We start from the raw sequence: 13418 nt of genomic DNA, 5'->3' as shown, positions 1-13418 counted from the left end.
TTTTCCTTCTGACATCCCTGTTTTTTGGACCTTTGGTCCCCACCCAACATTCAAAACTTTGGCTTCTCTGGACTCTTTTCTCCATTATCCAGTCTGTTGCCAAGAACTGTGTGCCTATACAATGCATCTCACATTTTTCTCTTCCTTCCTACTCACTCTGCTGTCAGCTTTGTATAGAGTCCTTGTTAAAACTGCCTGCCACATTCATTCTCTGCCCTTTCAGTCCATATCTTCTAGTGCTGTCAAATTAGTTACACTTCTGTATTGGTCTTATATCACCCTTCTGCGCCAAATCCTTCAATGATTTCTTGTTGCCTAACTGTTAATAATTGATAGCAATAACTCATTGGGCAGAGCACTTTAGTGACAGTACTCCTAATTAGGTATGGTAAAGTGTTATATGTATTATAAAGTATTGTAAAGTATATAATGTACTTTCCTCCCCATTTTGCAGAATATGGAATACATAGCAGGGGTTGTAGTGATTTGTTCAGTCACACAGAGATTTGATATTTAACCCAATTCTCCTGTTTCCAAATTCTGTGCTTTTTCTACTATAATGAAAAGTAGAATGGGAAATAGACTTTTCTTCCTCTTAGACATTGTAAATTTAAGGGCTCCAAAAGAAATTTTCTTACATTAATAAACCTATAATAAAGAAAATTAAGCATTTATACCAGGAATAATGGAGGAGTTAAAGTCAGTTGATAAATTAGAATGAAACACACACACAAATTTACAGGTCTTATATAAAAATTATTGATATAGAAATATATTTTAACTGAGGTATTTATTAGGAATGTTTAGAAGCTAACCACTAGGTGTCCCTCTTGTAAAGAAATAGCAAGTCTGTTTTTTTAATGGAATCATGGATTTGCATGCTTCCTAATTGTGGTGCTTCTAAGTCCAGCCACCCAGATCTACATTAATATCAGTTTTTTTCTAGTCACACATTTTCTGGTCTTCATAGAAATATTAATAAATAATATAGTAAAGTATAGTATTTTTTGTGGTATCATAGATGTATATGAGGAGGATAGGGAGTAGGGAGGCAGGCCCGTACTCACACACAAACACAGAGAGCTAGGTCCCAATTAGTGTGAGTCATTGAATTCCCTGAAGCAGTAACATATTCAAATTTGCATTATTCAAAATTGTAATTATTTAAAATATACTAATTGGTTTCAACCCAATTGAAATATGTAGTATGAATTTGAGTAATTTAGCCACTTCAAGATTTTCATTATTTGTACATATCAGTGGGGGGTGTGTGTGTGCATGTGCGTGTGCGTGTGTGTGCGTGCGTATGTGTGTGGAGAGAGAGAGCATAAAGTGTTACAGTCCTAAAATGCTGAGTTTCTATAAAATAACAGTTTCAGTGGATTTTGAAATAAACTAAGGCTGATTGCATAATATGTTCTTAATACATGCTTGCTAATGTATTATTGTTTGATTAAATTTCTCCAACATTCATAGCTTTTACATCTTGGTGAAAAACTTCTAGGTTCTAACTAGCACTTAAACAATTTTTTACATTTAAACTCTCTAGTTTCTAGATTCCCTTGGGCAGGGCTGTCTGGTAGAACACTATTTATGGCTCTTGGATGTCAGTGTTACTTCCACCAACAACAGTGTCAGGGGTTACTGTATCCCCAAAACTCTTCATTCTGTGGCCAGCCTAGTCTTACCTCAAGTCTCTCCCCACTTCGTCCAGTCTGCCAGAGTGATTTTCCTTAGGCACAGATCCGACCATCTCAAGCTCCTTCTTAGTCATTCCCAGTGACTTCCTGCATCTCTACGAGGACAGAATGCCCCTGCTGAGCTTCATCAGGTCTTTACCACCTTGTTCCATTGCACATTACCACTGTCCAACCCCACACAGGTACGCTCTGCAGTACAACCAAAGTGACCTTCTGTCTTCCTCATCCACGACCCTCGTTGTCCTGTTTCCCAACCTCTTACAAGGTCCTGGCCATGTCCCATCAGATTGGTCAGCAAGCATTTATTAATTATTTGCTATATACCAGACCCTGGGCTAGACCCTGGGGATATAAATACAAGAAAGAGACAGTCCTTATTCACAAGTAGCTTACTTCTAGCTTGAATGCATTCTCTGACCTCCACTTCAAGGGAGAGCTTCCGCATAGCTTTCAGCACGAAGCCTTTCTGGTCTGCACAGCTGCTAGTGACTTCTCAAACTACTTTGTATATAACTAACTTATATTTACTTATATTTATTAATACATTTATATATATACTAGCCTACATGTTGTAATGAAAGTTTCTTGAGATTAAGGATTATTCCATTGTATTGGTATGCACAGTGCCTGGCAGATAATAGATGCCTAGTCAATCAGTTCAACATTTATTATGTGCCTACTATGTGCCAAGCACTGTGCTAAGTACTAGCGATACAAAGTGAGACAAAAGACAGTCTCTACTCTCAAGAAGCTTACAGTTTAACAGGGGAGACATTGAGCAGAGATTCATAGGAAGCAAGCTATATATAGAACATGTAGGAACTCATTAATAGAGAAAAGGCACTGGAATTAAGAGGTATTGGAGAAGGTTTACTATGGAAGATGGGATTTTGGTTGGGACTTACTGGACACCAGGGAGGTCAGTAGTTGGAGCAGAGGAGGGAGAGCATTTTCAGGCATGGGAGATAGCCATTGAAAGTGCCCAGAGGTGAGAGATTAGAAGTGTCTTGTTTGTAGAACAGCCAGGAGGCCAGTGTCTCTGCTTGGAAGAGTATGGTATAAGAGGACTGGAAAGGTAAGAGGAGACCTAGGTAATAAAAGGGCTTTGAACTGTGAACTGATGGTTTTGTATTTGATTCTGGAGATGATAGGGAACCATTGGACTTTATTGAGCTGGGGAAGTGGCCATTACAGACCTGCATTTTAGGAAAATGGCTTTAAGTAGCTGAGTGGAAGGCTAATACAAATACTTGTTGACTAACTGACTTCACCTGCTCCATCTCACTGGTTCCATACTCCAAGCCTTTTCCATGTGCTTAGAACCTGCTACAGTTTGCACTCCACTCGGCAAGCTTTTGAGAATCCAGCATCACTCCCACATTGCATGATAAGCCATAGAAAGTAGGATTTTAGCAGAATGTTAAGTAAAATCAAATTGCTTGTGTGTTACAGTTGTTGATGGTTGGTTGTGAAGGAATGGGGAATGTGCTTTGGAACTTCTAAAAAAGGCTGATAAGTTGGGATGGATTGAATAGTCACCAAGTTCTGGTAATTTTTCTATGGAAGTGTGTCTCTCTCCTCTGTCCCTTCCTTTCCATTACCTTGGCCCCAGTCATGTATTCTTTAAACCATCTCACATGTGCCTGCCAGGTTAATCTTCCTAAAATAGTGTTCTCATTTTTGTTGGTGGAAGTTATCTACAGGGAGATTTTTAGAGGTTTTGAATGGGGAGCGGGGGATGGCTGCTCTAGGTCCTTGAGAAAACTTACAAGACAGATGAAATTTGTTGTAAGGATTCTCCACACCTCTCTTTCTGCCACGTTTCCCCGCAGTGAGTTATCCTTATGAGAGGTTTTTTTAAAGGAAAAGAACAAAATCAGTAAAACTGATTAATACATTTTTAAAAAACCTGATGTTGTCTTCATTGTACACACCAGTGCATTCCCACTTGTGTAAAGGAGCTATGTGGAAGAGAGGGAGAGGAGGAGATCTTATCTATTCAGTCAGATTTTAAATACCTTTATGAGAAGGACTTCTGAGTGCACAGCATTGAGCTTTACACAAATTATATATCATTTGATTGGAGGGGGAGAAAACACTACTTTCCACCATCTCCATCCACCACCTCTAGTTTTTCTGAAATAATAATTTTTTTATTATTTGGGCAGTATCTGCCACCAAAAATCTGTATCCTGTTAGGATCCCACAACATCAGACATCATTTTTAATAGGAAAAGTAATGTTTCTTTATACTGTGAAAGGAAAACATGTTTTATGTTTTTGAAATTCCAATTCTGCTAACAAGCTAAGTACGTATCTCTTCTCCTTCATAGTAATTGACCCAGTGAAGTAGAATTAAATGTCAGAGTACTAAAATAGCAGGGCAGGGGGGAGACTTTTTAATTTTTTTTTTTTAATTTCAAGATCTGGTGGCAATTCTTTTTAGTATTAACATGTGACTTTTGTTCCAGTATTAGCTGTTTCGAAAACCTTTTTGTAATTCTTTCAGTTTTATTTTCCTTGTCCAAATGTCAGAACTATTTAGAGGTTTTGTTATCAGATAATATAGGAAGGTTTTTGTCTAATGCTTGCAAAATTCGGTGACTTAAAATTATTTAGACTCCCAGAGGAGGAAAAGAAACTACTTAGAAACTTAAGTCTGTAAAAAGGGGATATTTGAAAGGATAGAGCATGACAAGTAGCTATTTTTAAAAAAAATAAGTATTAAGTATATCTGAACCAATAATAGAGAAAGAAGTTTTTTTTCTGTTTGCCTAACAACCAGTCTAGGAGTATAGCATTAATAACTTGCCTTAATCATGCTGACATTCCACATTTTCATAAGGCTTGGTGTACTTTGTTCACTGAACTTTTAATTTCATCAAGTTGTTGATGTACAAAAAGAGAACTACTCATGTTGTCTTACGATCATCATATATATGGAAAGTTGAGCTCCCAGGAGCCTCCTTCAGCCCATCTATCCCCTTGCACATGAAAATCGGCGGTGAAAACAGCCCAGGAATATACCTGTTCAGAACTAATAATATTTGGAAACTGGCAGGTGAAAGATGAAATGACTGAGGAAGTAGGTTCAGTCTTCTGAGTATATCGCTTAATTAAGAGCAGTCTAGTCACTACCATGATTACTACAATGAAAATGTTAATAAAATGAGGATCTATTGCTGAGGCTTGAAAGAAGAGCATCCCTGAAGCATTGTATCTGTCATTACTCCGCCCAGTTACAAAAACAAAACACTCCTGTGGAACAAAAATACAAGCAGTCAATTCACGCATTGGCCTCACTTTGAAATGTATGTGGGTTTGTTTTTCAAGGAATCATGCTTTACATTTTAAAATACAAAGAGAGTTGACATTTATGTAGTGCTTTCTGACCGAAAAAGTGGTTTCATTGAAGCATCTCTCCCTGTTTTTCAAGTGAGGAAGCAACAGCACAGATTAAGTTTAGACTTCCTCTGGTTATTATCAGAACTGATACCTGAACCCAGGTCTTCTGACCTCAAGTCTAGGGTTTTTTCCTACTGTATGCTAGGCTACCTCTGTTTTGTACTCCTGATCCATGAATCATTTATCTACAAGATATAAATTAGAGATTTACTTTTAGAGGATTGTGACTTTATTTTTAATCTGTGCTGTCATCTCAAAGTAATTAATAAACATTCCCTATTAAATAGAGCTTGGGTTTGGTCATGAACTCCTGATGCAAAATATTTTCAATTAAAAGAAATCTCTTCAGTTTGCCAGGTATAAAACTAGAGTTTCTTCGGAGTATTTTCATTTTCCAGTTGTTGCATACTGCAGGGCAGTTTTGGTCTCAAGGTACAGGACTAGATTGGGCTTCCTTGCTGAATAGGGTAACTGAAGGAGAGAATCTTTTTTTTTTAATAGCCAGTTTGTGATAGACAATCCCAGGGAAAAGTCAGCCTCGTGTGCTGGGCATCTCTGAGGGGGGCTGGGAATTGGATGATTTTTTTTAAAGAAGCCTAAATTTTCAAGGTACATTATTAGATTGGGAGACATTAACCTTAGATTATCCTTAAAAGTTTCTAGACGCTTCAGCCGACCATCTATAACTCGGCGCAGAAACACAAGGCAGGAAAGCCAACTCAGAGAACAGCATATATTCATCATTTTATCCTAAGTCTCTTCAAATCTGAACCTAAGGTTGCATTGTTAGACATTCCTGATTCTAAGTTTAGACTAACTTGAGGTATTTTTCTGTTTGAATAGCATGAATTACATCTAAATATGTTCATCTAATTGTGGAATGCTTTGAAGGGCTGGAATTATTCCTGTCCTTTCCTTGAAGATAAATTCCAGAACCTTCATTTATACTTTGATGTATTTTCCTTTTCATTTCAAGGATTCACAAACCAAACTGGAAGAAGTCTCAGTCCCATTGAGCTGAGAGGTAGGGGCCAAGTTCATTGCTTATACCTTTTATTAGTGTGTGAGGCAGAGTATCACCATTATTATCCCCATTTTACAGGTGAGGAAACTGAGGCAGATGGAAGTTAAGTGACTTGCCCAACTCCTAAGTGTCATGTGGGATTTGAATGCATGTCTTCCTGACTCCAAGCCCAGACAGAATTCAGATAGCTAGGTCCATACAGAGTATCTCTAAAGTGTTGGAAGGGCTGACATATGTAACCACTGAGCCATCATCAGTGACTTTTGAGAGATGCTGAAGAATGAGAGGATGAAGGCGACAGAATACACAGACCGATGAACTTGATTGGATTCTCCACAAAATTGTATTTAAAGCTTTAGCAAAACTCTTGACAGTCTCATGTCATTGTGGGAAAAGATAGAGGATATGAACTTTAGGTAAATGGTGCTTAGCCCTGGGCTGTTTGTCAGTTATTTGCTTACAGGCTTAGCATGCACATCACATTTGCAGATGATACAAAAGTGGAAAAGACAGCTAACATTTTGGATAACAGAAATGGGCCAGAACATGAGGTTGTATCTTAATATGAAGTAATAGGAATAAACATAAAAATATTTTAAAAATCAACTTCACAGGTATAAGGCGTGGCTAGTAAGCACTTCATTTGATGAACAGCTGGGTTTTTATTAGACTGTAAGCTCAGTGAGTTAGCAGTATGCTATGGCAGCTCAAAAAACTAATGCAATCTTAGTTACATTGAAAAAAATTAGGTGAAACTGTTGTTGTAGGCTGGTCTAGTCAGGCCTGAGGAGGCATACAGCTGATATATTGTATACAGATCTGAGGGCCATGTGTTAGGAAGGAGAATGGTAAGTTGGGACATGTTCATGCTGGAGAACCGGGAATTTAGCATGAAGAGATTCAGAAGAACATGAAAGCTGTTTTCAAAAATATGAAGGTTCTACTTGATTCTGAAGGACAAAACTAGATGCAGTGAATGTTAGGTATTTAAAAGCTTGCTTATCAATAGTTGACTAATTGGGAGTTGCAAAAAGAACTTAATGTAAAGGAAAACTTCTTTCCAGTTAGAGCTGTCTGAAACCTGAATGGGCTGCCTCAAGCTTTCCGGAAACTTGGACTCTGCCTCTGCATCTCCTGGTCTTTGATAGAGGAATTTGTGTTTTATATTGCTGAGAAGGGAGACAAGGAAAGAATAGAGAAGGAGCAGTTGGAGAGAGAGAAGGGATGAACTAGGCCCAGTACAATGGCTCCTAATGCAGAGAGAAGAAAAGATGGAGTGAGCAGTGATGCAAGTGATCCCCAAAGTTCGTACTTGTCTTTAGAATAATGCTTTGTTCATTTGATGTAGTTTACATTATCTAAAAATTCACAGAACTTGAAAATAATTCAGCCACACTGACAGCCCGTTGCAGGCAAAATGTGAAAGCTCAGCAGACCACTTCCATCTCAACTTCTTAATGACCTTGAGCAGCACCCCTAGTTGAAGAAGGCATCCTCCCCTCCTAAAGCTTATTTTCCATCTGATTGGTACTTTCTTCTTCCTATTTGATGTCTGGCTGCATTGGATAATAAAAGTCAACAGAGTATATGAGAGAAAATCAACAAAAAGATGAAAGGAAGGTTTGCCTAGATAAGGCACAGTATATATTTGTTTTAGAAAAAAAAGTGGCTTCAGTTTTTGATAAGTGGAAAATTATATTTGGAAAGTCACTTTAGACATAATCTATAAAGTACTCAGGGTTTTACTTTTCCCAGTTTTTTGGTTGACTCTTCTAATAGGTTTTAAATATGTTGCCTTTGTTCAGTGCTAGAGATTACGGTGCTTTTTGGTATCTATTTTTGTAGATGTGACTGTAGCTTGACCAAGGTATGGAAATAATGTGGGAAGTTGTTGTTATCTTTGGTATTTTCATTGCTAAAATAAACTCAGGGCACAATTCAGTTATGTTTCCAGGCTTCCAGATGTATAATCTTAGTATTATTATACTGGACTCTTCACTTTCCCTCATCTCCTATCAGTGGCCAGATCTTGCTGTTTCTACTTGCCCCTCTCAGCACCCAAACAGCCAGCACCTCAGTTCGTGTCATCATCACTGCTAGACTAGACTGTGCAGCAGCCTCCTAATGGGCCTCCCTGTCTCCAGGTTTTTCCCTGCTAGTCCATCCTAGATACTGCTGCAAAGGCAGGTTCCTTAAGTTTACATCTGACTATGTGACTTCCTTCTTGGGCAATTTCAGTGACTTCCTACAGCTTCAAGGATAAAATAGAAAACCTTCTGTTAAGTTTCTCCTTCCAGCCTCATTGGACATCACTCGACCTCCCACACTCTGCATACACATGAGATGCTCTATCTCCCATCTCCCTGCCTTTGTACTTCCTGTCCCACATGCCTGTAATGCACTCCCTTGGCTTAATAAATTCCTTCTCCTTTAAAATACAGCTCAGACACCATCTTCTTCAGGAAGCCTTTCCTGGTCCTCCCAGCTGCTAGTGCCCTCACTTTCAAAATCCTTCATGTTTAACTGGTATATATTTGTATATATCACTTTTTACTTATCCCATATATATTTATGTACATACTTATTGTTTCCTCCATTAGAATGTAAGCATCTGACAGGGATTGTTTCATTCTTTGGACTTGTTTCCCCAGTGACTAGCATATTAGTAGGTGCATAATAAATACTTGTTGATTGATTGTTCAAAAAAGATCACAGATATTCTTTGTCCTTTTCAAAGTCATACTGTAAAAGGTATCCACTGTGAAGAGTAGACACCCGGAAAGCTGTAAATGTAGTTCCTCCGTTTTTGTTAGCCTCCGACCAAATGAGCCTTATGTTTATTTCTGAAGCATGACATTATATACATCTGTAACAAAAAGGTGATAATTGAGTGTTTTTTGTAAAGCATTTTATAAAATTTCAGTTTGGAGCTGACATGAAGGATTAAAAGTTTTACCTCATGAATATTGTAATACATAATATTTAGAAATAAAATTCAAATGGATTCTTATGTTATAACCTTAACTATAGTTAACCAAAGTAAATACTATGATAATTCCTAAGAATTTTCCCACCTATGTGTTAGGAATGTTAAGTGCTTTCTATGAAGGTATTTGGGGATCTAGTAAATGTTGAGGGCTTTGGGTGAGTGGTTCTTGAAATTATCTTAGCAGTGACTGAGTATGTCTTAAAATTCCAAAGATGACAGGTAGAACATTTCCTTTTACTCTAACTTGGTATGGAAGCAAAGAGTAGTTAGGGAATATATTATTATGGATTCAAATGAAGAAAATGAACCTTACTCCTCTCATGTTAGCATTACTATGTAGTATCTCAAACATTCTGATTCTTTGAACCACTTTATGTGCCACTGACTGCAACTGTGTCTTTCACAATGATGAACATTGCTAAATGTCTCTTTCTGGAAAAATTTTGTTTATTTTTTTAAAACCAGTAGCTGTTGAATTTGGCGTATGAAGATTTTTACAGCAGAAAGTAATGTCTCATTTGAGGTTAGGGAAGCACTTAGACATTTGTCCTTTGCTATATTTGAAGAAACATAATTCAGTATCCATAATTAAAGAAATACAACAGGAAGTTAAAATTATCCATTTCTAGCAGGGTCAATGGCTCTGCCTATGCAAGCGTAAAAAAAGCATCCTTTTTTCCCATCCAGTGGCAGTTGTTAATAGGATCAAGATTTAGGGTTGGGTAGGATTTTGTGACTATCTGATCCACCCACCTCCTTGCAGATGAGAAAACAGACATGTAGAGGTTGTTATTTTCCGAGGGTCACGTAGTAAATGTCAGAGTTGCAATTGGCAGTAGAATTCTGTTTATTGCCATTATTTTTACATATATAAAATGGTATTTTTAAAAAAGTTTAAATTGCTGAAAGTTAGGTATGTCATAAATAATTGCTATTGGTTCCAGCAATTGTCAGCTCAAGAGTAAAGGGACGATACTTCAAAGAGTTTATTTTACTTAGCAACCAATTTGTTGTCTACTGTTTTGCTACTGAATGCATGTTCACATGCCTCCAAAGTGTAACTGCAGCCAGCTGGACTCAACTGAATATTTCATAGACCTACCTAACCATTCTAAAACATCAGTTAATTTGTCTATATCATAATATAAGGATATAAGGAAACGTAAAAGGGCATTCTCTTGGTTCTTACAACAGTTAACATTTCTTTCATAGTAGCAAATTGAATTCTCAGAAGTTCTTAAATTTGGGCAATTGTAAAATCTCAAGGTTGTTAGGGACCTCAGAAATCATCTAGTTCCCACATCTGAAAAAAGATCCATCTCCTTTATACAATCTGGCCATCCTTCTCATTCCAATTTGGGATCGTTCTGATAAGGATTTAACACCACTTCAACATCATTTTGACTTCTGCTATTTGGAACTAAGTAGACCAAGTCTGAGCCGTCCTCCAAGTGACAACCCTTCAGACAATTGAAAAAAGCCATCATGCCCCTGCCCCATAGGTTTCTGTTCTCCAAGCTACATATCCTTACACCCTGCAACCCATCTTCATAGCATAATCTCAGCAATTTGCGGCATTTTGTTTGCTGTTCTGGATCTTCTTTAACTTATCAGTTTTCCTTCATAAAGTGTGCTGAACTCAGTACTCCATTTGTAGTGTAGCCAGGACAGAAGATAGAACTGTCACCTCCGCAGTTTTGGACAACTGTGCCTTACAGTGCATCCTGAGGTTCCATTACTTTTTTAGCTGCCATTTCACATTGTGGATTCACCAAGCTTGCAATCTGCTAAAATCTCCATAACTTTTTAGATAAACTCTGCTATTCACAGAATGTTAACCTCTCCATCCCAGTTTTGTATAGTTTATAAGCATGCCTTTTATGCCTTTATCTACTATTGATTTTAAAAAAAAAGCAGCAATGAAAAGATCATTGGAGTTGGAATTAGAAGAGCTGCATGTGTCACATTGAACAGGTTCACTTACACTCTTGGGCTAAAGGTTTCTTCATCTGTAAGTGAAGGAGATGGAGAAGAAAACTTTAAGCCCTCTCTGGCTCTAAATCCTTTCATCTCATGTTAACCAGCACAAGACCAAAGACAGATCCCCAAAACATCCTATCTGCGACCTTCCTCCAATTAGGTATCAAACTACTCATTACTGTTCCTTAATCCAAATTGTCCTAACATTACTTTCAATCTTGTAGCTCTCTAACTTGACCATAAAGATAGCAAAAATCAATGAAAACTATGTCTAGACTCTGTTAGGTTACTATAATTTCCTTTTCAGAATCCCTCTGTGTTGTGAGAATTAGGTTCAAAGTAGCTGTTCCTTATCGTTCACTTTTTGTGGGATGAGGGCAAGCGAAACATGTATTAAGTGTTTTGGCTTTTGGTAGAAGGACTAGAGCTCCCACGGGTGTTCTAGTCGTTGAGATTTTCAAGCTCACCATCACTTTATTCCCTCTTAGCAGTCTTGTGACTTGTTTCCTGAACTCTTGCTGCTTCCTTTTTTCAGGTGTTCTGTGGAATATGCACATTCCAAATAAATATAAATAATAATATCATTTTTGTTTCTGCCTCTACCGCTTTTCCCCAAATCCCCTCTATTATGTTATGTCTTTTTTTATGTGGAACAAATAATTTCCTTTATTTTCCAGCCTTTGTAAAAGTAGGAAATATTCATTCAGAAATGACCATTATATAATAAAGACAACACAAAACATTCACACTGCATTTAATCTTAGAACAAAGATTTATTCTGTGAAGCTTTGATTCAGTCAGTCCACACTTAAGGACCTAGAGAGCGCTGCACGTGGCCTCAAAGCCCACCCCTGCACTTTAGAGTAAGTTTGGAGTAAGGGAATGGAAACATGTCATTTCTGGGCTGCAGTTTCTTCACTGGTAAAATGAGGATGTTCAAAGTAGATGACATCTGGAATGCTTTCCAGATCCAAGAATTTTAGATTCTTTACCCAAAATCTAGTCCTCAGTATGAAATCTCAACCCTTATTTAAATTAATATTTCCATTTATTTTTAAATGTATGTTGCAGTTGTAAGCTATTAAACCCTTTAAATTTTAATATCATATTTCAGTTATTTTTAAGAGATCAAATATTTCTAGAAACTAAAAGGTATAACCATAATAATTGTACCATAAAGAAACATTTAGTCACCTCATCCTTTTTTTTTTAACACTATATACTGAAAACAGATATACAAATAACTGAATTTCACTCACAGAATTCATATAATTCATAAGAGCAATGTAATAGCAAATATGTTTACAAAAAATACTGAGATGAAGTGTTATAATTTATAGGTTAGTACTTATCAAAATATAGATATGAAATTTCGAGTTTTTAAAAACTAGAAAAATCATTTAAAATTGGGGGGACACATTATGTAACAAATTTTAAGGAAAAATGTCACATCAACATATTTAAGCCTCATTTCTTCAGTTGAAGTTCAATATAATCTTACTTTTTCTACCTGTTTTTGAAGGGTAGAGCCAAAAGTTAATATGGAGTACTTCTCAGTATTCACCAAACAAAACCAAAAATTCACTTTTCACTTTTTCCTTTATTTGAAGACTTTGCCCTTTTTTTTTTTCTGGTTTGACTTCACAAAGAGCATTTCTTACAAATCTTGAAGCAACTCTTACCCAGTTTGGCAGCTGTTTTTTTGTCTGTAATTTCTTTGACTCTGTTCGTATATATTCTTATTCTGTCTGTTTCCTGCTTTACTAGATGTTCCTTGGGATTAACTCCTCTAGTGGCCAAGTAAACCCACAACATTGAATTCAGTGCATAAGCAGAAACTAAATCTAGCTTGGCTTGTTCAAGAGGGTGCAACTTTTGTAATAACTCACTTCCAGAAACTGACATCATAGTCTTTAGCATTTCATCTACAGAAGGAAGGGAATTCCTGAGTGCTAACAGATAGTCATGAATTTCTGTTGGACAGTCTTCTCCACTAATATCTTCCTCTGCTGTGCTAACTCATCTGGTGCTCGCTCCTCTGGAGGACTCTTATCTTCTTAATAAACTGTGCTGTCTCCAAGCACCTCCACCTCTCCCCTCTCTCCCAGGCAGCCTTTTCCTGTACATCAGAAACACAAGTTAAAGGCTAATGGTTGAATTGTAATCTGCAGTTGATTTTCTGTTTTCATTATTCTGTGTAGTCATCATTTTATACATATAGGGGTCTGTGTGTATTTATTTGTGAGCAGGGGCAAAGTGTTGTGAAAAGAGTGCATGGCCTGGATTCAAGAGGCCTAGCTTTAACCCCAGCTGTTGTACT

At 37.2% G+C, this 13418-nt stretch overlaps 1 protein-coding gene across 8 annotated transcripts in view; it reads left to right on the top strand.

The window, feature by feature from the left end:
• ZNHIT6 (zinc finger HIT-type containing 6) overlaps positions 1 to 13418 on the top strand; it is an 81692-nt gene that overhangs the window by 15870 nt on the left and 52404 nt on the right. The gene's annotated exons all lie outside the window — the stretch shown is intronic.

Source organism: Notamacropus eugenii, chromosome 2, assembly GCF_028372415.1.
Source record: "Notamacropus eugenii isolate mMacEug1 chromosome 2, mMacEug1.pri_v2, whole genome shotgun sequence".
Classification (NCBI taxonomy): domain Eukaryota; kingdom Metazoa; phylum Chordata; class Mammalia; order Diprotodontia; family Macropodidae; genus Notamacropus; species Notamacropus eugenii.
The sequence above is the reverse complement of the archived record's forward strand: the minus strand, read 5'-3'. Positions and strand labels throughout refer to the sequence as shown.